We start from the raw sequence: 22,242 nt of genomic DNA, 5'->3' as shown, positions 1-22,242 counted from the left end.
TCCTCATCACAATGCGCAGATCACCTACGGGCGTCAAATCAAAAGACCTGTACCTGGCGAACCGAACATTTCCTCGGAAACTCCCATACGCCATTTTTTTACCCGACAGATCTCAAACCAAATTAGCCCTGAAAGTTTTGTCTACGTAATGTAGCGGAGAATGTTTTCTGTGGAAAGAACCATGAACAAACTGGGAACCTTTAGACGGCCTTCTCTGTTGATTGGGAATTCTGATATTTGGTTCACTCACGCTAGTGTACGCGTTTGAAATAGATGGCTTGATGTAAAAAGCAATAATAATAATAATAATAATAATAATAATAATAATAATAATAATAATAATAATAATAATAATAATAATAATAATAATAATCTCAACAGGCAATTAAGACCTATGCTGAAGTAAAAGGTAAAGGCTTCCATAATTTGTATTATCGCTACTAAATATGATAGATTGATAAAAACTAGGCTATGTCTGGCCACACTTTCTTCAGGTATTAACCTAGTACCTCATTCCTGTCGTAGGATGAACGATTTCGAGGACCATGCTCTTATCTTGAAGTAGAAATCTCGTTTCTAAAATTCTCCGTTTTCTGGAGAAGAATCGAATCCAAGTACTTTATGGTGACGTGAACAGGTTTTTACCGCCTCGGCTAGGCTATTCCATAATAATAATAATAATAATAATAATAATAATAATAATAATAATAATAATAATAATACTGGCGACGATGGGATAGGAAAGGCCTAGGAACGGGAAGGAAGCGACCGTGGCCTTAATTAAGGTACAGCCCCATCATTTGCCTGGTGTGAAAATGGGAAACCACGGAAACCATCTTCAGGGCCGCCGACAGTGGGGTTCGAAACCACTAACTCCCGCATGTGAGTTCACAGCTGCGCACCCCTAACCGCACGGCCAACTCGCGCGGTGAGAGATAGGTCTTATGGTGACGAATTGATAGGAAAGGGCTAGAAGAGGTAAGGAAGTGATCGTGGCCTTAGTTAAGGTACAGCCCCAGCATTTGCCTCGTATGACTATGGGGAAACCGCGGAAAACAATCTTCATGCGTTCGATCTCATTATCTACCGGATGCAAGCTCACAGCTGCTTCTCCTAATCGCATGGCCAAATCGCCCGATAATAATAATAATAATAATAATAATAATAATAATAATAATAATAATAATAAAGAAGTATGACCTCAGCTGTCAGAATGAAACTCTCCGAGTTGACGTCACATGGACAACTTTATGCGTTCTGTTTCGACGTGCCATTCTCGTTAGCAGTTCACGGCAATTAACTTATGTACAATCAGTGGTCCTAGTAGAGAGAAATTAAAACTATGTAGAAGAAAGTATATATCACATTAATTTTACCAAGGGACCTCTGAGTTACTTTACATGCCGAGATGATTGACGGAGTGCTAGGAAATAATACTTCCATCTTCTCCAAGATCGAAGTTGGGCACAACATGCTACAGTAGTGCGGTATCTACTTCACTACCAACGCCGTATTCTAATCAACATTACAAGTAGGCGAGGAAGGAAGGAAGGAAGGAAGGAAGGAAGGAAGGAAGGAAGGAAGGAGCAGAAGAAGATGATTGTCTACTGTTTGTCTTGTTTCAGATATTTTATGACTGTAAGGCAAACGGTCAAACTTTTTGGTGGAAACCGAAGCATGAGGTGTGATTTTTCACTTCACAAACTGAGCACTCTTTGACTAGGATCAGGTCTACCACAGGGCCTACTTTTATTTTTCCAGTTAGAAAGTAACACTAATTTTATTGGTTGTACGTTCCGCTAACTACTTTTACGGTTCCCGGAGATGCCATGGTGTCGAAATTTTGTCCCGCAGGAGTTATTTTTACGTGCCGGTAAATCTAGTGACATGGACCTGGCGTATTTGAGCAACTTCAAATACCACTGGGCTGAGCCAGGATCTCCCCCTGTGGGTGGAGGCTGTAGAATAACACCCACGGTATCCCCTGCCTGTCGTAAGAGGCGACTAAAATGGGTCTCAGGGGTTCCGAACTTTGGAGCGTGGGTTGGCGACCATGGGGCCCTCAGCTGAGTTCTGGCATTGCTTCCAATTATTTGTGCCAGGCTCCTCATTTTCATCTATCCTATCCGACCTTTCCTGGTGAACTCTTGTTCCTTTCCGACCCCGACGGTATTAGGTTTCCGAGGCCTAGGGAGTCTTCCATTTTCATGCCCTTCGTGGCCCTTGTCTTTCTTTGGCCGATACCTTCATTTTTCGAAGTGTCGGACCCCTTCCATTTTTTCTCTCTGATTAGTGTTATATAGAGGATGGTTGCCTAGTTGTACTTCCTCTTAAAACAATAATCACCACCACCACCTGAGCCAGGATCGAATCTGGCAAGTTGGGCTAAGACAGCCAGTCTCTTAACCAGCCTCCATTCAACTATGCACTGCAAAGGAAGTTTTCTTATCAGAAACAGAGGAACGGCCCTCGCTCCAACTTATGTATCTGATAGTGTGCAGTCACAGCCGTTGCAAAGTGATTATTGACGGGAGGGGGTCCATACAGTGATCCATTTTCTGTGGGCAAACGCACGGAAATGGTTAATATTCACACGAGGATTGTGCCTGTATGGAGGAAAAAAACCGATGTCTATTTAACAAAGGCTCAAACGATCATGAAAGACGAAGAACGGAGAAGTAGTCCAACACCAGAGCCATTCGTTAAATTAGTTGGTGTTCAACAAGCAAGATGCCGAGGAATACACTCATTTTTCGCCATGATTGAATAACTTTGGTGATTATAACGAAAATACAGGAGTAGTGATGACGAAATAAACCACTTTTTTTATACCGACCTGGTTTTACAACATCAGGGAAAGTTACTTTTTGATAGCAACACTGCGACTAACTTCCTAGTACTATGATACACTTGAGGAGACATATAGACCCCGTGATCGATTGATTAATAGATAATGCTAATTAGAATGGAGCAATGAAAGAATAACTCAGAAGGAACCTTTCCCAATAACCCCATCCCCTCCCCTCACCGCTACCCAACTATTCATCGGCAAAGTTTCGGACATATTTGTTGTGCGGGCAATGCCTGCTCGATGTGCATCCAATGGCTGCCGGATGCATATCGAGCAGGCGGTCGCTAATGAGATACTTGGCTACCTACACTGTGACTGTGTTACGTATATAAACATGTTTCAAGGCTAAGACATTTATTTTCCTACCGTGTATGAGTCAAGTCACCTTAATGGGGATTAATAACTTAAATGTTGTCAACATATTATATAAACTGAAACAGGTTTCCAACAGAGAAAAAAGCATAGGAATGATCGTTTTATGTGTGTAAGTAGTTTACGGAGGAAGTTTTCTTACTATTCGAATGCTGACTTTCGGCACGTATTTTCAGATAGTAGCACTTGTATTTTGTATTTATTCCATCCTTCTTTTGAGATAATGAAGAGTTCCAAAAACTTGATCATCTTTATTACGATGAATGCGAGTTTCTTATACTTTAGTGAAAGTAGGACATTAATGATAGTGTATTAATATAATACGGCAGTTTCTTGGTATGAAAATGGTTATATTTTGCTAGTCAACAAATACACAATACGCAAGAAAGTCACAACACAAAATAATGTGTTATGCTTGTATGTATTTAACTTATTGTGGACAACTTGTCCTCCTTGGTGTTCCAAAACCATTTGTGCATGGGAATTTGAATAAAACATACTTCTTATCCTGTGAGGCTCATCTCAGTATCTGGGAAGCGTTCCTTGTCCGCACGATACGAGTGACTGTACATGTTCTGCATTCTGAGCTGTTAATGTTATTCACGGTCAGCTTACTCTCTTGTAACCATATAACATCTTGAACTGCTGTCGATTACATTTTAATGCATTAATGCGCTCAGAATTTCAAAATCACTTCAAGTGACTGTCTTTTCGAAACGCTGAAGGTAATGCTTGTACGAGGTGTAGAGATTTTGTATTTCTGAACAATCAGTCGGTCAGCAGGAGGATCGTTACTCAAGTTGTGAATGTGGAAGTTTTTAGAAAAGCTCATATAAGATTTTGAACATGGCAGAAATGTATTCATAATGAAAGTCCAGTGACTACGTCGAACACGAACATATTTGATGAAGCTGAGCATTTGGCCACTTTACGTGCTGGGACAAAATGAGCGAGAATAAACTGAGCAGGAGAACGATAGACTTGGCCGGAGAGAGAAGGAAGAGAAGGAGTCCGAAGAGATTATTATTTAATTTCAACGGCATGGCTAAGAAACTGGTAAATTGTGATAGACCTGGTAGGTGTAACAAAACTCAGTACTCAGACTTCTAGGGATAATATTTTATTATATATTTTATTATTATTATTATTTTATTATGAAAGTTTACATTTGTTAAATAGTCTGTTGACAGTGCAAGTGAAATTTGCTCAGTGTAGCTGTATCTTGTGCTTCGTGAATAAATAAATGAATAAATAAATAAATAAATAAATAAATAAATAAATAAATAAATAAATAAATAAATAAATAAATAAATAAATAAATAAATAAATAAATAAATAAATAAATAAATAAATACCATATGTCAGAAATCTCTGACGTGATTGAGAATTTGCCTACTGATTTCAATTTAAGTGTAATCCTTTACAAAAAAAATTAAGTTTCAAAGGTACAGTCTACAACTCTACGACAACATGGCATTGCCTGCCATATACGTTCAAAAACTCCCAGCATGTGATGTTGCAAGCACCCGAATGATGCTCACTTGTTTGGTTTCAATTGGAAACTCCTACACTAGACTCTTCAAGTGTATCCACACAAAAGTCAAGTGGGCTGAGCTCGGAAGAATGATGCCGTATTACAGTAGGCGGCCGCACTTTAGAACAATTTTGTAAAGGAATACAATTAAACTGAAATGTAATAGTTTCATTCCCAAAAGTATTTAAATTATCAATTTCTGACCTATGGTTATTCAATACAACATACTGTACAGTGCGTTAGAAATGAGTCTCCGCAATGCAGCTGCGGCCTATCCGAGCGCACAGTTCGGGTGGTGGCAATATCTGTTCAGAGTCAGATGCAAGGGGACAGATTACGCAACACAGTAAATCGAGAGATTAAAAGCACAACGGTTCTGTAACAACGTACTTCACAAATATAGACTGTTAACAAAGCCAGCAACAAAGTAACTTGTAAAGGAGTAAATTTTAAGCCTAATGATTGTTGTACACTTACTAGGTTTACAGCAGATCTTGAAAATGTTTACCACGAAGAAGCATAGAGCAACGCGTTTGCACTTGTTATTAAGAAGTATCACCAAGGTTTCACTACGCACAGGGTTCACAAAATTTGTTATGGCTAATTTTAATGCTTCAACTGTTCTGGGAGTTGATTGATAAGTTGAGGACTTAGCAGCTATCTAGAAAATAGTTAGGTGACAAATCGGGACTACGTGGTGGTCAGAGCCTTCGTGAAATCATTCTTTACCCGAACATATCACTTAAACATTGTATGGAGCGATTGGAAATGTGCTGTGGCTCCGTCTTTTTGGAAGAATGAGTTCGTAATTTCTCTTTCATTCAGTTTGCAATGAACGGCTGCAAAATTTCATTACAGTACACTTCTGAATCTACCGTGCTGTTAAAAATTCGTGACCGAGCTCGATAGCTGCAGTCGCTTAAGTGCGGCCAGTATCCAGTATTTGGGAGACAGTAGGTTCGAACCCCACTGTCTGCAGCCCTGAAGATGGTTTTCCGTGGTTTCCCATTTTCACACCAGGCAAATGCTGGGGCTGTACCTTAATTAAGGCCACGGCCGCTTCCTTCCCACTCCTAGCCCTTTCCTGTCCCATCGTCGCCATAAGACCTATCTGTGTCAGTGCGACGTAAAGCAACTAGCAATAATAATAATAAAAATTCGTGAACGTGAGATTGCAGTTCACACGCCAATCTTTTGAGAATGAAGCTGTGTTTCACGAATTGCGTGTGAAGTGTCAGATATCCAGAGTCAGGTATTTTGACTGCTTATGCAACCAATTAAATGAAACCAAGCTTCATCGGTAAAACATGTTCTGTGTAACACTTCCTTTTTATGATGATTAACAAAGCGCTGAAACCATTCGCCAAACCTCTTATCTGCACACGCCATATTCAATTCCTGAACGACAGAAAATTACTTTCTTTCTTCCTTCTCTGTGCTCTGTGAAGATAGATACGACAGTCTGCTCTGACAATTTTCGCATGGATTAAGGCTGTCTTTTAAGGAACCTGTTGAATATATAAACACGTTTCTCTTCCGTTAAAATTGGTGGCCTGCCGCTCTTCGAAACATCGAATACGGCACCGCAGCTAAGAAATTTACTTATTAAATCTCGCACAGTATCACGAAGCGGTAGAACTGAGTCGGGAAACCGTTCGCGTAATCTCCTTTTCACTGCGTCCGTTTGTCGTCTCGGAAAAGCCACTCCACCAAAAACGTTCGTTCATCTGTGATAAGCATGTACAGTCTCACACGCTACTGATCCCCTCCCGCGACCTTCACTTTAACAGCATTGCATCCCGCTTGGCTCCGCTGGAGCATTGCCTACATATCAGCGCCAGCCGAGGTCACTGCGGAGACTCATGTCTAACGCACTGTACAATGACGTGCCAAAAGTCATGGGAGAGGGTTCTACTATCGTGTAGGCTCGCAACTCGCAGCAACTCGTCGTGGCATCGATTCCACAAGTGGAAGAAACATTTGTGGAGAGATTATGACCCATGCCGTTTGGATAGTTACTCACAGCTATTTATAGGTGCAAGGTCTTAGGCGTGAATGGATATCACCACCACTTACCATAAATACTTGAAAAAGCAATCAACAACCTGACAAAATGGCCCATAGAAAAGAAAACAATGTATAAATTAATGAACAGTAATCGAAACCGACTTTCAACCTATTAGGTCGTGTTGAAGAGATGTTAAGTACAGAACAAAAGTGGCCAATCGGACACCAGTGGGATCCGAACCCACAACCTCCCGATTTCACGTCGGTTGCTCTACCAATTGAGCTATGGTGGCCTAGACCATCTTTGTTCTGTTGGAAAGGATCTAAGCTACAGGTCTGGCACTACTGCCATCACACTGTGGAGTGCGTTTAAGTCACCCATTGAGGGCCAAGTCAATGAATATTGAATTTTCACGACCGCATTGTAATCGAAACCTTTCCTTTCCAATAGATTTAAAATACAAAACAAATACACTCAACATATTGAAAGGTAAACACACTAGACTACAGACAAAAATCAACAAACAAGAATAGGGAGAGTGATTCCAGAAGCAGAAAGAAAATTACGTTCAGAAAGGATGAAACAGTATTGGGCTGACAAAAAGAAGAAAAACCTCCACAAACCTAAGTAGTCCTATGTTGGATAAAAAATTTAAATAAATAAATAAATAAATAAATAAATAAATAAATAAATAAATAAATAAATAAATAAATAAATAAATAAATAAATAAATATCGCCAGTCCTCCAGGGTCCAAGTAGCAGCGTGCCCGTTGTTGTGGTGTTAATAAGGGGACTGTGGTCTGTATTCCGCCCCTATATCCCACTGGCGTTAAAGAATCTGGCACTGATCTTCTGGATATGCAATGAATTGTGGATGTGATTGGAAGTAGTTCGGCTTGTCTGTTAAAACGGACAATTCTAGCCAGACGTCGCGATCATTAAACATCCGTGGTCGGTCACTGCGCTGTTCGCAGTGGGTGGTAATGCCTTTCATGAGTTTTCCCGATACACACGTGACACCATCGATCGAGGAATATTAAATGCCCGCACAATTTCGACAATGGGATGTTTGATTCATCTTGCCTCCGGCATCATGTCCCGCTCGAAAGACGACAATTCACGTCACCTTGTCACATGCAGCACAGACGGTGTTTATAATCACTCTCGAGACGTCAGATCATCTGATACAGGTCTGTGCACTTCCAACACGTCACGGTACGAGAGGGCCACCGACTATTACCTTTACATACTGCTATCCCATGACTTTTAGCGTGTCAGTGTATTTGATTTGGACTTTTCAGTTATCCTTCGAAGTATGAGTATTGAATTGCTTTTTTTTGCTAGTGGTTTCACGTCGCACCGATACAGACAGGTCTTATGGCGACGGTGGGATAGGAAAGGGCTAGGAGTTGGTAGGAAGCGGCCGTGGCCTTAATTAAGGTACAACCCCAGCATTTGCCTGGTGTGAAAATGGGAAACCACGGAAGAACCATCTTCAGGGCTGCCGACAGTGGGATTCGAACCCACTATCTCCCGGATGCAAGGAATTTGTTGACACCAGGTATTAAACTTACCACATATTTTCTATTTACCAAATGCGATCATAAATCACACAAAAAGGTTACATTTTGCTGTTACACATGTTTGTAATTAAATGCGTCTCTTGACCATAATAAGCCTATATTTATCAATAGTTACTTACAGCAGTATTGAAGAACAGTTCACAGTTCGGTGGCTGATAAATTCAGCCTACAACATCACTTTCCTGGATTACGAAGTATGCGTATTCTGGAGATAAATAGACCTGACAATCCAGAAGGAGAAGTTTTCTTGCTCCGGAAGGTGGCTTGGGCAAAACTATCGATGACTCCCGAGTGGCACAAAGAGGCTGTAAAGAAGGACGAATGAAGTAAGTGGATGAATACACAAGACATATTTCAAACAATAACCTACACTATCTAGATATAACAGCAACCTTACCACCAATTTAATTGAGAACGAAGAAGTTCATATGAAACACGTTTGAGATGTGCTCCGAAATGGTGCAGGTTCCCTTGTGCTCTACTCCCATACCGGCCCGCGCTACAAACCATGTCAGGTTCGAGCGGTTGCATACCTGTTGGGTCCCGATAAGTAGCCAAGTGTGAACATTCAAGTGAACTCTCGAAGAGTACATACGATATTTGTACAGCGAGTCCTTTCAAGTATAAAAGACAAATTAGATAATCAGTTCAGTACAGTTTTTTTGCTATTTGCTTTACGTCGCAGTGACACACACATGTGTTACGACGACGCTGGGATAGGAAAGGTCTAGGAAGTGGAAGGAAGCAGCGTGGCCTTAATTAAGGTACAACCCCGGCATTTGCCTGCTGTGAAAATGGGAAACGACGGAAAACCATCTTCAGGGCTGCCGACAGTGGGGCTCGAACCCACTATCTCCCGATTACTGGATACTAGCCGCACCTAAGCGACTGCAGCTAACAAGCTCGGTTACAGTTTGATTTAAAAGGGACTGATGATAACTATAGAGAGAAACGAATGGCATCGTAGTTGGCAACGAGCACGTCAATAAATAAATAAATAAATAAATAAATAAATAAATAAATAAATAAATAAATAAATAAATAAATAAATAAATAAATAAATAAATAAATAAATAAATAAATAAATAAATAAATAAATAAATAAATAAATAAATATCGGATAATTGTTTTTGTTTATTATGTTATTCATAGTCCGCCTCTGTGGTGTAGTGGTTATTGTGATTAGCTGCCACCCTCGGAGGCCAGGGTTCGATTCCCAGCTCTGCCATGAAATTTGAAAAGTGGCACGAAGGCTGGAACGGGATCCACTCAGCCTCCGGAGGTCAACTGAGTAGAGGTGGGTTCTATTCCCACCTTAGCCATCCTGGAAGTGGTTTTCCGTGGTTTCCCACTTCTCCTCCAGGCAAATGCCGGGATGGTACCTAACGTAAGGCCACGGCCGCTTCCTTCTTTCTTCCTTTTCTATCCCTTCCAATCGTCCCATCTCCCTGCAAGGCCCCTGTTCAGCATAGCAGGTGAGGCCGCCTGGGCGAGTTACTGGTCATTCTCCCCAGTTGTATCCCCCGACCCAGAGTCTTAAGCTCCAGGACACTCTCCTTGAGGTGGTAGAGCTGGGATCCCTCGCTGAGTCCGAGGGAAAAACCAACCCTGGAGGGAAAACAGATTAAGAAATAAGAAAAAGAAGAATGCTATTCATATCATTGATTGAAAACCCACTTATCTGGCTGCTCATTTAGGCCCGGTTTCATCAACGTGGGTTAAATATTCTCTAACGCTGGGTTTGTTAACTTAGGGTTAATATTTTAACTCATTATTACAAGTCACGCGTTTCACCAAGCTATTTCGGCAAAGGGTTAACTAACACCGCGTTAACCCTCGCAGGAAACAGCTGCCCTAATAATCAAGGAGGCAGTGACTAAAAATCAGAGATCATGAACACACTTCCTGCGTGGTTCTTTTGTTTATTTCTTGCGCTGTATTTCGTTTTCTCCCTCAGGTCCGTGGTAGATATTATTCTTTCGTGATCTTGAACGAAAAATGGAAGAAGTGCAGAAGAGAAATAGTGGCACGAATTTTGCTGCTTTAGAAAAATCATTACTTATTGAATTAGCCACCGAGTACCGAAGTATTATAGAATGCAAGAAGATTGACGGTATACAATTAAAAGAAAAGGAGGATACATGGGAAAGAATAACAGGGGAATTTAATAATATTGCCCACGTTACAGTGCGATCTACGAAACAACTAAAACAGTTCTATAAAAAATTTTAGCTTCTCTGTGTCAAGAGTTGTTTTGAAAGTTGGTACACCTTCACAGCAATAACACACACGAAAGTAATGCATTTCTGTATAACCACTACGTAATACACAGTATAATGTTGTAACTGCTTCGTCGACGGATTACATTCTTTACCCGATACCTCCATTTATTTACTCGTCGTTGGGCAGCCTAGTTTGACGAAATGGAGTCGCTCAGCGGATACCTCAGGGTTTTCTTATGGCAAGTAAGACATGTAATCTTACTGTAGAATTCGCTTTACGTGAGTTCAAGAGAATCCCAACTCACGGGTGACACCTACCGACACTCATGACATAATAATAATCGTCGACAACTTTTTCCGAATATTGACTTCGAGAGAACTTACCATGATTAAATGAAGCACCCAATTGCACGGTACCTTTCTTAGCTATTAATTAACTTACAAGCTAGACAGTAATTAAAGAATTCATGACACAAGCAATTATAGAAAAATAACATGATATTTATTAATAAATATTGAATTATTAAATTACCATATTATGCGACGCATTATTTAAAATTGACTGAAAATAAGTATGGAGAATGAGTCAGCGCTAGCTCGTAAAATAAAACAAAAATAATATTCAGTATTTAAAATTATTAAGAAGATCAGTGAAGTAGAAGTTAAGTATTTACACATTTACAATAGATCACTGGACACATCTGAGGTCCACCTTGCAGTTTGAACGTAAGTGTAACATCAACACCATTAACTTGTTACGATAGTTCATTTCCTTAGTCTGATTAAACCAGTTTCACTTGGACACAATATCCAGCCGAAATGCATCTCAAATACACTAATAAGTTAAGTCTGAATAAATTGGAATGCATTTAAATAAATCTGAATAAATTAAAGGAAATCGAAAACAGATCTGAGTAAATTAAGATAATTCCGAGTAAAATTCGAAGTCATGATTTTGTTGCAACGATCTCGTTGTATGTGGATAACTACTTACGAACTAAGGCATTCTTTCCTAGTGCCTGGTAAATACGGCTCCTACTCTAGCTTTTCCCTAGCTGAAGTTCGTTAAAGAAATATACGTTCAAACGGAGAATATTAATCGATCTAGCTATCTAACTAATTTTCAACATAATCTTTGGCTGTCATACACATGTCCTTTTAGGTTCAATGTCCCTTTCTTTAGTTATATTCCAATAACATTCAACTACAATGCAAGCTACTTTTCTCTCTCGCAATTAGTATGGAAGCGCTATGCCACGAGGTTTAGAAACATAATCTCATATATATCGGTGTCGTAATGCATCTGGTTAACTACAGCTATTCAAAGTATCGTAGTATTCTGATGTTCATTATAAATCATCTACACTGACATACGATTACGTCACGAGCATACATCTATAATAGTAAAGCCAGTTCGTACCTTGGCTTGTGTCGCTCCAGCGGTGAGGGCAATCTTACGTAAACGAATCATAAAATAAACTTGTAGTGTGGCATATCTTAACTTGCAGGTACACGTTGGCCCTGCATCGCGTGAAACATCTCATGTCACTATATATAACTCGAATCTTTCATCCAATTACCATAATCATATCCTTATTACAACACCCATCTAATATTAACACCGTAGCCTCCATAATAATTTTTCGCGTTCCCAAATTCTCGACTACGTCAAAGTACCACACTGATTCTTAATATAACATTTACAAGTCGCAGCTTCTCATAACCTACGGACGAGTTCAATGCCCTTTCTATGAACCAAACAATGCGTAATTCCATTTGTTTCTTTCTACACCGCGCACAACCACTCGTGACGTCAACTTTAAACATTACTTCTATGAAATCTCTATAATCTCCCAGTATGTCATTTTAATCAGCTGTTTCCACATTTCTCTTTCCAACCTCACGCTTCATACGAGTATTTTAGTCGATATATATTGACGTATATATCCATTACATCAGTAACTACTGCTATATTGCTAAATCGTAACTACGAACTTAATTATCTCACACGTCGTTGGTAATCCTCACTTGCATTGCCATATTTATCGGTCTACAATTAGCCCATCGGCACATACCTAAGGTACATGTCTAGGCAAACCAAAAATTATGCGATAAAATATTGTGAATGACTTAGCTCGCTCATGGTTGTCCCTGGTCCAGCTGTTTCGTTCCCAAATGGATGTAGTTGGGTCTTCGGTTCGGTCACGGGTTGAACATATGGTACATCATCCGCTCCTTCGTTCTGGAAGTACTATCTGGATTCCCGTTGCCTTCCTTCGTCATGGCTCGATCGGATGGTTACCCGTCGCCTTCCTCGTCATTGCCTGGTCGTATGGTAAGATGAACTGTTCCCAGGTTGGTCCATCATGTGTATTTAGCACATCATCTTCATCATCTTCTTGTCAGTCTCAAAGTTGAAGATTATATTGCAGTATACAGCCATTTTACTATTCTTCTCTGACGTCTCTAATCCTTAATTTTATTTCTTTTTATTTTTCTTCGTAGCTCTCCGACGTTTCCGCAATTTCGTAAGATAATGAATTCAGTACGTCTATTTTCTGTCTGAACTGCTTTTGAATCTTGACGAAAACTTATTCTTTATTCTTATTCAACCGTTGGAAAATACTTCTTTTCTTATGCGTGATCCTTTGCTTCTCCTAAAAGAATTATTCCGCTGACGGTAATTGCGTCCGCTTTCTACGTCGTGAAAAATTCAAGATGAAGCTTTTTAATAAACAAGTTTTTTCTATTTTTTTGAAAACAATACTGTAGACCGTCCACTGTCCGTTTTACCCGAATACTTGACCATTCCATGACGTATATGGCCCTCTATAACATCACAACAGGTGACTATTCCTTGCTTGCAATAGATTACATGGCCCATACCTTCAGTCGGCGCCATTTTGTAATCTGTCGCGAACGTGTGAACGGGCACAATGTTCATAAGTGTTGTACTATTGAAGTGGTGGTGTGCAGTTGCATTCCTATATGCCACTGCAGTGCTGTCGTTATCAATGTGAAGAATGATGTCATTCTCAATTCCAACATTCCTGTTCCTTCTCCTTCCTGTGAGATACTGATGCAGAGTCAAGTCCTGTGGGGGAAGTTAATCTCGGGTCTCCACAGCAATATTGTGTAATACCGCTATTGCTACTATTACGGTCAATATACAGTAGTTTCTAGTTTAGTTCGCAAGCCCAAGTTTGTTTCGATCAGCTGTGTATTCTAACCTCTCGCGAACTTCATCGACGAATTTACTGACGACGATTTTTGAAGTCTATCTCTTCAGAAATTGTTCCTCAGATAGATTTTCAAAGTCTCTCCTTCTTATTATAGGCCTATTTCTGTTAGGAACACCGTTTAACAAATCTAAATAAAGCAACTCTGCATCAAATGCATGATTTACTGTGGCCATGTTGCTTTTAACCTGGAATAAACAGTTTAACCCAGGTGAAAGGACGGGTTAACTTAACTCCCGTTTTAACTTAGAGTTAATAATAACCCTCCTTGATGAAACGGAATGAACAGTCAAACTCAGAGTTAAAACTGTTTAACTCGGGGTTAAGGTTTAACCCACGTTGATGAAACCGGCCCTTAGTGACTCAAATGGCTGAGCATGTGTTTCAACACGTTCGGTCATTTTCAAAACTTCGTACATCTTGTATCTTCTCCCTAATTGTCCTAAGTCTACCGCAATGGTACCATTATGTTAGGCTTAAGATGTCTATTCGTACACATCGTTGGTCGGAATTTACATTCAGGAGTTGATATTGAACCCTTTAGTCCTAAAGGTCATGGGTTCAATATGAAGCAAATTAAAACATTTCTCACATTTCGACTCATGTGTGGAGATGGTGATTCTAGTGATTATTGTTTTAAGAGGAAGTAAAACTGAACAACCATCCTCTTTTAACACTAATTAGAAGGAAAATAATAGGTCCAACTCTTCGAAAAATGAATATGTCGGAAATAATAATAATAATAATAATAATAATAATAATAATAATAATAATAATAATAATAATAATAATAATAATAATAATAATAATATTCTTTAGCTTTGCTTTTTAATCCGTTTACCCTCCAGGGTTGGTTTTTCCCTCGGAATCAGCGAAGGATCGCACCACTTCCGCTTCAAGGGCAGTGTCCTGGAGCGTCTGACTTTGGGTCGGGGATATAACTGGGAAGGAGGACCAATACCACACCCAGGTGCCTCACCTGCTATGCTGAACAGGGGCATTGTGGAGGGGGATGGGAAAATTGGAAGGGATAGATAAGGAATAGGGAAGGAAACGACCGTGACCTTATTTGAGGTACCATCTAGTCATTTGCCTGGAGGAGAAGTGGGAAATCACAGAAAACCACTTCGAGGATGGCTGAGGACGGAGTAGAACCGCCGTCTACTCAGTTGACGCACCGAGACTGAGTGGACCCCGTTTCGTGGCAGAGCCGGGAATTGAACCCGGGCCTCCGGGGGTGGCAGCTAATCGCGCAAACCACTACAACACAGAGGCGGAATAATAATAGTAATAATAATAATACCGGGCGAGTTGGCCGTGCGGTTAGGGTCGCGCAGCTGTGAGCTTGCGCCCGGGAGATAGTGGGTTTGAATCCCACTGTCGGCAGTCTTGAAGATGGTGTTCCGTGGTTTCCCATTTTCACACCAGGCAAATGCTGGGGCTGTACCTAAATTAAGGCCACGGCCATTTCCTTTATACTCCTGGGTCTTTCCTATCCCATTGTCACCATAGGACCTATCTGTGTCGGCGCGACGTAAAGCAAATAGCTAATAATAATAATAATAATAATAATAATAATAATAATAATAATAATAATAATAATAATAATAATAATAATCGTATTGCCTCAGCTACAGTTTTATTTTAATTTTTCACCATCTGGCTGTCCGCACGTCAACTTCGTCGTTCCGTTTTACTCTAGGCCTACTAGATGGCAGAATAAAGCGTCAATGGCTGAGTTTTAATTAATTTTGTCGGTGAACACCAAATGTGTCATCAGAGATCTTTTACAGGCCGACATCGTACGACATGGTGTCGCATGGAGTTTTTCCACCGTTCAGAAATCCGACTACCTCTGCCGGGTTTGAACCGACTATCTTGGGATCCGGAGGCCGACACTGTACCACTGAACCGCATAGGTATCAGTAAAGGAAAGGGAAGTAAAGGGCCACGAAGGGTGTGGAAATAAATGACTCTCTAGACCTCGAAAACTTAATCCCTTCGGGGTCGGAGAAAAATAAGAGTCGACCAAAATATTGTCGCACAGGATAGATGAAAGTGAGGAGCCTGGGATAAGTAAGTGGAAGCAATGCCAGACTCAGCTAAGCTACGCTCCCAAGCTGAGAGACCCTGTTATCCTTTCATTCTCCTCTTACGGCAGGAATGGATACCCTGAATGTATTCTACCACCCCCACCCATAGCAGGTGGCTCTCTTAACCACTGTCCTTTTGGTAGTTTTCAATGCGTACTTTTGTGGTCTTACAGACATTTCCATAGCGCAATTTCCGGAATTCTATTTCATGATTTCATAATAAAAATATGTTCGCCTTTCTATATAATGATTGTGATTCTTTTGTGATAACCTGAACCAGGCGTGTAAAAAGCTGAGCCACAGGTTGCACTGCACAGACTGCTGTACGGTGGCTGGTTTGACAGACATCTCCCATAAACTTCAGTACTCAGTGAAAGTTGGGACTAGGAAATCGTTTTTTGTAATGGCTGATTTTAACTGAATATGAAACCAAGCTTTCCCAGAACTGTGGAGCCAAAGCAATCAAAACAATGTAAATGTGTGCATAGCCGAGGGAAAAGTTAGTTCCATTTTGAAAATGTATTTATTCATTCAACTTTACAAGGTCTATTTATTAATATACAGTACTAGCTCCTAGCCGCGGCTCCACCCGCATCGATCGGATTTTGTGAATCCAAGCGGTTTTTATCCTTGGTTACGTGAAATCATCGCTAGGTGGAACAAAAAATTGTAGCTATTGCAGTGAAACGGATTTGAATAAACCTTAGGTAAACCTTGACTGTCGAGGATAGGTGAAAACTTCTGGGAGATACTAATTCCAAGGCTGAGCAAGGTTTACACAGATGATCTTTGTGCTAATTTCTCACTCAGTGATGTGTTATTATATTCCGAAAATACACAAATTGGAATGGTACTATTTCTTTCCTTCTTTCATTCTTTCTTAATCCGTGGTAGAGTGTCGGCCTCCGAATTCCAAGATAGCGGGTTCAAACCCGGCAAAGGTAGTTGGATTTTTGAAGGGCGGAAGGAAGTTCATTCGACACTCCATGTCGTACGATGTCGGCATCTAAAAGATCTCTGGTGATACATTTGGTATTTACCCGACAAAATTAATTAAATCTCAGCCATAGACGCCCAAGAGAGATCCGGTTTATTCTGTCTGCCATCTAGCGGACCTAGAGTAAAACGGAACGTCGAAATTGACGAGCAGACAGCCAGATGGCGTCAAATCGAAATGTCTGCACACGGTAGCTGAGGCCATACGATTATTATTATTATTATTATTATCATTATTATTATTATTATTGTTATTATTATTATCTTAATCCGTTTACCCCAAGAGTTGTTTTTATCCTCGGACTCAGCTAGGAATCCAATCTCTAGCGTCTCGAGGGCAGTGTCCTGGAGCGTGAGACTTTGGGGTGGAGGATAAAACTGGGAAGGAGGACCACTACCTCGCCGAGGCGTCCTCACCTGCAATGCAGAACAGGGGCCTTGTGGTGGGGATAGGAAGATTTGAAGGGGTGGATAAGGGAGAGGGAAGGAAGCGGCCATGGGCTTAAGTTAGGTACCATACCGCCATTTGCCTTCAGAAGAAGTGGGAAACCACGGAAAACCATTTCGAGGATGGCTGAGGTGAGAATCGAACCTTCCCTCCCCCTTCTACTCAGTTGACCTCCAGAGGCTGAGTGGACCCCGTTCCAGCCCTCGTAATAAATGGAAATTCACAGCCTGTTTCCAGTCATTCAACCGGGTCAGGAATGGAATGAATGAAGATCCCAATCTAGCGGCGAGGATAGGAATCGTGCCCGCTGCCGAAGCCTGTCGCACTCCTCTGAGCCCTCGTAACACTCTTCAAATTTCGTATCAGAATCGGGAATCGAACCCAGGCCTGCGGAGAATGGCAGATAATCACACTAACCACTACACCACAGAGGAGGACTATGGTATTATCTGCAGTTTATTAATATTAGTTTGCGTCCTATCTTAACTTACATCATCGTTTTAAAACAGAGAAGACGTAGAAACATGTTTGGTTGAGGACTTGCTAATAAGCCTACACGTCTGGTCTCGTGGACTTTTTTTAATAGAACATTTCATACTAATTCATTCTTACACAAACATCGTACAGTGACAAGTAGCGTTAAGTCGACTCTCAGGAATAGTCTTCTCATACCTAGCGCAGGATTTCTACTTTTAATAAATATAAAAATTGGTGTTGTGAGCGACCTTGTAAAGATAGGTATGTGGACCTCTGACCATTTTTGTACTTCTTATGCTCAAATATTCTCGTCATATCCTTCGACTTGTTTTTCAAAGACATCATTTCTGACCGGTAACATTTCAATATTTAATACACTGACTGACAGAGCAAATGCAACACCAAGAAGGAGTGGTTCGAAAGGGATGAATGTTGGGGAAAAAACAGAGACGGCACGGACGAATAATTGATGCTTATTTCAAACCGATATGCAGGTTACACAATGCGCACGGCATCGACTCAGTAGGATGTAGGACCACCGCGAGCGGCGATGCACGCAGAAACACGTCGAGGTACAGAGTCAATAAGAGTGCGGATGGTGTCCTGAGGGATGGTTCTCCATTCCCTGTCAACCATTTGCCACAGTTGGTCGTCCGTACGAGGCTGGGGCAGAGTTTGCAAACGGCGTCCAATGAGATCCCACACGTGTTCGATTGGTGAGAGATCCGGAGAGTACGCTGGCCACGGAAGCATCTGTACACCTCGTAGAGCCTGTTGGGAGATGCGAGCAGTGTGTGGGCGGGCATTATCCTGCTGAAACAGAGCATTGGGCAGCCCCTGAAGGTACGGGAGTGCCACCGGCCGCAGCACATGCTGCACATAGTGGTGGGCATTTAACGTGCCTTGAATACGCACTAGAGGTGACGTGGAATCATACGCAATAGCGCCCCAAACCATGATGCCGCGTTGTCTAGCGGTAGGGCGCTCCACAGTTACTGCCGGATTTGACCTTTCTCCACGCCGACGCCACACTCGTCTGCGGTGACTATCACTGACAGAACAGAAGCGTGACTCATCGGAGAACACGACGTTCTGCCATTCCCTCATCCAAGTCGCTCTAGCCCGGCACCATGCCAGGCGTGCACGTCTATGCTGTGGAGTCAATGGTAGTCTTCTGAGCGGACGCCGGGAGTGCAGGCCTCCTTCAACCAATCGACGGGAAATTGTTCTGGTCGATATTGGAACAGCCAGGGTGTCTTGCACATGCTGAAGAATGGCGGTTGACGTGGCGTGCGGGGCTGCCACCGCTTGGCGGCGGATGCGCCGATCCTCGCGTGCTGACGTCACTCGGGCTGCGCCTGGACCCCTCGCACGTGCCACATGTCCCTGCGCCAACCATCTTCGCCACAGGCGCTGCACCGTGGACACATCCCTATGGGTATCGGCTGCGATTTGACGAAGCGACCAACCTGCCCTTCTCAGCCCGATCACCATACCCCTCGTAAAGTCGTCTGTCTGCTGGAAATGCCTCCGTTGACGGCGGCCTGGCATTCTTAGCTATACACGTGTCCTGTGGCACACGACAACACGTTCTACAATGACTGTCGGCTGAGAAATCACGGTACGAAGTGGGCCATTCGCCAAGGCCGTGTCCCATTTATCGTTCGCTACGTGCGCAGCACAGCGACGCATTTCACATCATGAGCATACCTCAGTGACGTCAGTCTACCCTGCAATTGGCATAAAGTTCTGACCACTCCTTCTTGGTGTTGCATTTGCTCTGTCAGTCAGTGTACATGGAAACCTTCCCTGAGAGATCTAGGCAATAGTAAACACCGGATAAAATTATCTCCAGCGGTACTCGAGTTATAGAAAGTTCTTCCCGAACTCAGCACAGGATTTATACCTTTAACAAAGATACTGTAATTCTGGTTGAACATTTAAAGATAGTTGTGTGGTACCTGAGACGTTTTGTAGAACGTTTTATGCTCTGCGGTCCTTATTTGACTAGTTTATGGATAGCTTTAACGGTTTAGACAGCGTAAGCCAATATCTCTCTTCACTTGGCGTTGTTTCTCAGAAGTCCCTACCGAGCTCGATAGCTGCAGTCGCTTACGTGCGGGCAGTAGCCAGTATTCGGGTGATAGTAGGTTCGAACCCCACTGTCGGCAGCCCTGAAGATGGTTTTCCGTGGTTTCCCATTTTCACACCAGGCAAATGCTGGGACTGTACCTTAATTAAGGCCACGGCCGCTTCCTTCCCACTCCTAGCCCTTCCCTGTCCCATCGTCGCCATAAGACCTATCTGTGTCGGTGCGACGTAAAGCAAATAGCAGAAGTCCCTACTGCTCTGCTTCTTTTCATCAAATTTCCATATTTCAAACACAGAGATATTTTAGAGAGCAGTAAAAACCGTATTAGAATCTCCCCAGAGGTTCTGCAGTTATAGAATGCTGGTCTCGTATCTAGTGCAGGATTTCTACAATTAACAAACATAAAAGCTGTTATTGGTCGCACTTCTAAAGAAAGGTATGTGTGGTGGTGGTGGTGATTATTGTTTTAAGATGAGGTACAATTAGGCAACCGTCCTTCAGACGGAAAAATTGGAAGGGGTCCGACACTTCGAAAAATGAAGATATCGGCCAAAGAAAGGCAAGGGCCATGAGGTCTTGAAAATGCCTCGAATGCTCTAATACCGTCGGGGTCGGAAAAGAGCAGAGTTGATAAAGGGAGGTCGGATGGTATAGCTGAAAGTGAGGAGCCTAGTACAAGTAACTGGAAGCAATGCCAGGAATCAGCTAAGGGTCCCGTGGTTGCCAAGTTAAGAGCTCCTGGAGCCCATTTAGTCTCTTACGATAATCAGGGGATATCGGGGGTGCTATTCTACCGCCCCCACCCACAGGGAAGAGAAAGATATGGGGTCCTTGGAACTGTTTCGTAGAGCATTTTTTCTCTACGATTATTCGTATGCATGCATTTTGTCGATATATTTCCTCACGAATGCTCTTTCTGTACCTAAAAGGATTTCTACGAATGAAACACATACAAACTGATATTGTTGGAAACCTTTTAAAGATATATGTGTGATCCTGGGGTCTTTTTGTAGAGCATGTTTCTTTTTTTGGAGATACGCAACCCAACGAAATCGTATATCATAGCAACCTAAAACATTTGTGCCTGATACTAAGATGCCTTTACAGTCCTACAACTAGACCATTGAGTTATGCTCGAGAATAGAGACGACTTCATTAGAGTCAATGTTATTTCAATAACTATAATGGATGTTTAAAACGATTATAGCTGTGAATATCACTATCTTACGCCTGGACAGGAAGTGTCTATTGGAATTGCGAACAGATTCCATACGTGCCAGTCGTACGCCACAGCTCGTCGTAGCTAAGGTGGTTAAATCACGCTCATACTCAGCCAAGCTGACGGGAAACAGTTTCAAGTCCCAGGCTGTTACGCTTTTCTTTTTTCGCTTTATGCCGTTTACATACAAATGTTCCAACGAGTGATTTGTATTTGTCTGCCTCTATGGTGTAGTGGTTATTGTGATTGTCGCCTGCGGAGGCCCGGGTTCAATTAACGGCTATGCCACGAAATTTGGAAAGCAGGTGAGGCCGCCTGGGTGAGGTACTGGTCGTGCTTATCAGTTGTATCCCCAGACCCAAAATCTCACGCCCCAGGATACTGCCCTTGAGGCGGTAGAGGTGGGATCCTTCGCTGCTGAGTCCGAGAGAAAAATCCACCCTGGAGGGTAAGCAGATTAAGAAAGAATTTTTTTATTTGGTCCTGAAAATGACCGTTTTTACTGGATGTTACGTAGCCAGGTTGGACTACGAAGCAGTGGAAGTGCTCGGAATGTTGATCACCTTGGTTTATGCAGATTTCAGTAGAACGTTGTAAATAGTTGCTCGTTGCAACATGTGTTGTATAAGGGCTTCACATTCTTCAGTGACCGGTTATCGAAGGTGACAGGATTTTTAGGCTCCTGTACATATACTACCTGCTTAAGATTGTCCCCACAGAAAGAAGTCAAGTGGCGTAAGATCGGATGATCTGGTGGGTCAGGGAACGGGTCCTCCCCTTCCCATCCATTTGTTAGGATATGAGACATGAATATGGTTCCGGGAGACCACTGATCCCGTCCTGCTGAAACCACATTCCTAATCGGTCGAGAAGTGGCACGTTCTCCAGCAACTGTGGAAGATCATTTGCAAGAAAATGAAGGTAACGTGCTCCCATCAGATGGCTATCGAAGAAATATGATTCTATTAGGTAGCTGCTCAAGATCCTACACGAGACATTTATTCCCCACTGCACTTGAAATGCGTCCTGTCTTACCTAATGGGGATACTCCGCGTTTCAGTGGCGCAAATTGTGCAGATTCATAATGGCATTGTTGTTATTCATCTG

At 42.0% G+C, this 22,242-nt stretch overlaps 1 protein-coding gene across 3 annotated transcripts in view; it reads right to left on the bottom strand.

Annotated features, from left to right (window-relative positions):
* The window catches only part of LOC136858107 (sialin), a 310,094-nt gene that overhangs the window by 177,038 nt on the left and 110,814 nt on the right, over positions 1-22,242 (bottom strand). For 2 of the 3 annotated variants that reach the window (XR_010858600.2, XM_067137406.2), the window contains exon 2: positions 8,469-8,654. The exons of the other annotated variant lie outside the window; for it this stretch is intronic. The gene's annotated coding sequence lies outside the window, so the exon portion shown is untranslated. The remainder of the gene's footprint in view (positions 1-8,468; positions 8,655-22,242) is intronic. 3 annotated transcript variants of the gene reach the window in all.

The sequence above is a fragment of the Anabrus simplex genome, chromosome 1 (assembly GCF_040414725.1).
Source record: "Anabrus simplex isolate iqAnaSimp1 chromosome 1, ASM4041472v1, whole genome shotgun sequence".
NCBI lineage: Eukaryota > Metazoa > Arthropoda > Insecta > Orthoptera > Tettigoniidae > Anabrus > Anabrus simplex.
Note: the sequence above shows the minus strand (reverse complement) of the source record. Positions and strands in the feature narration are given on the sequence as shown.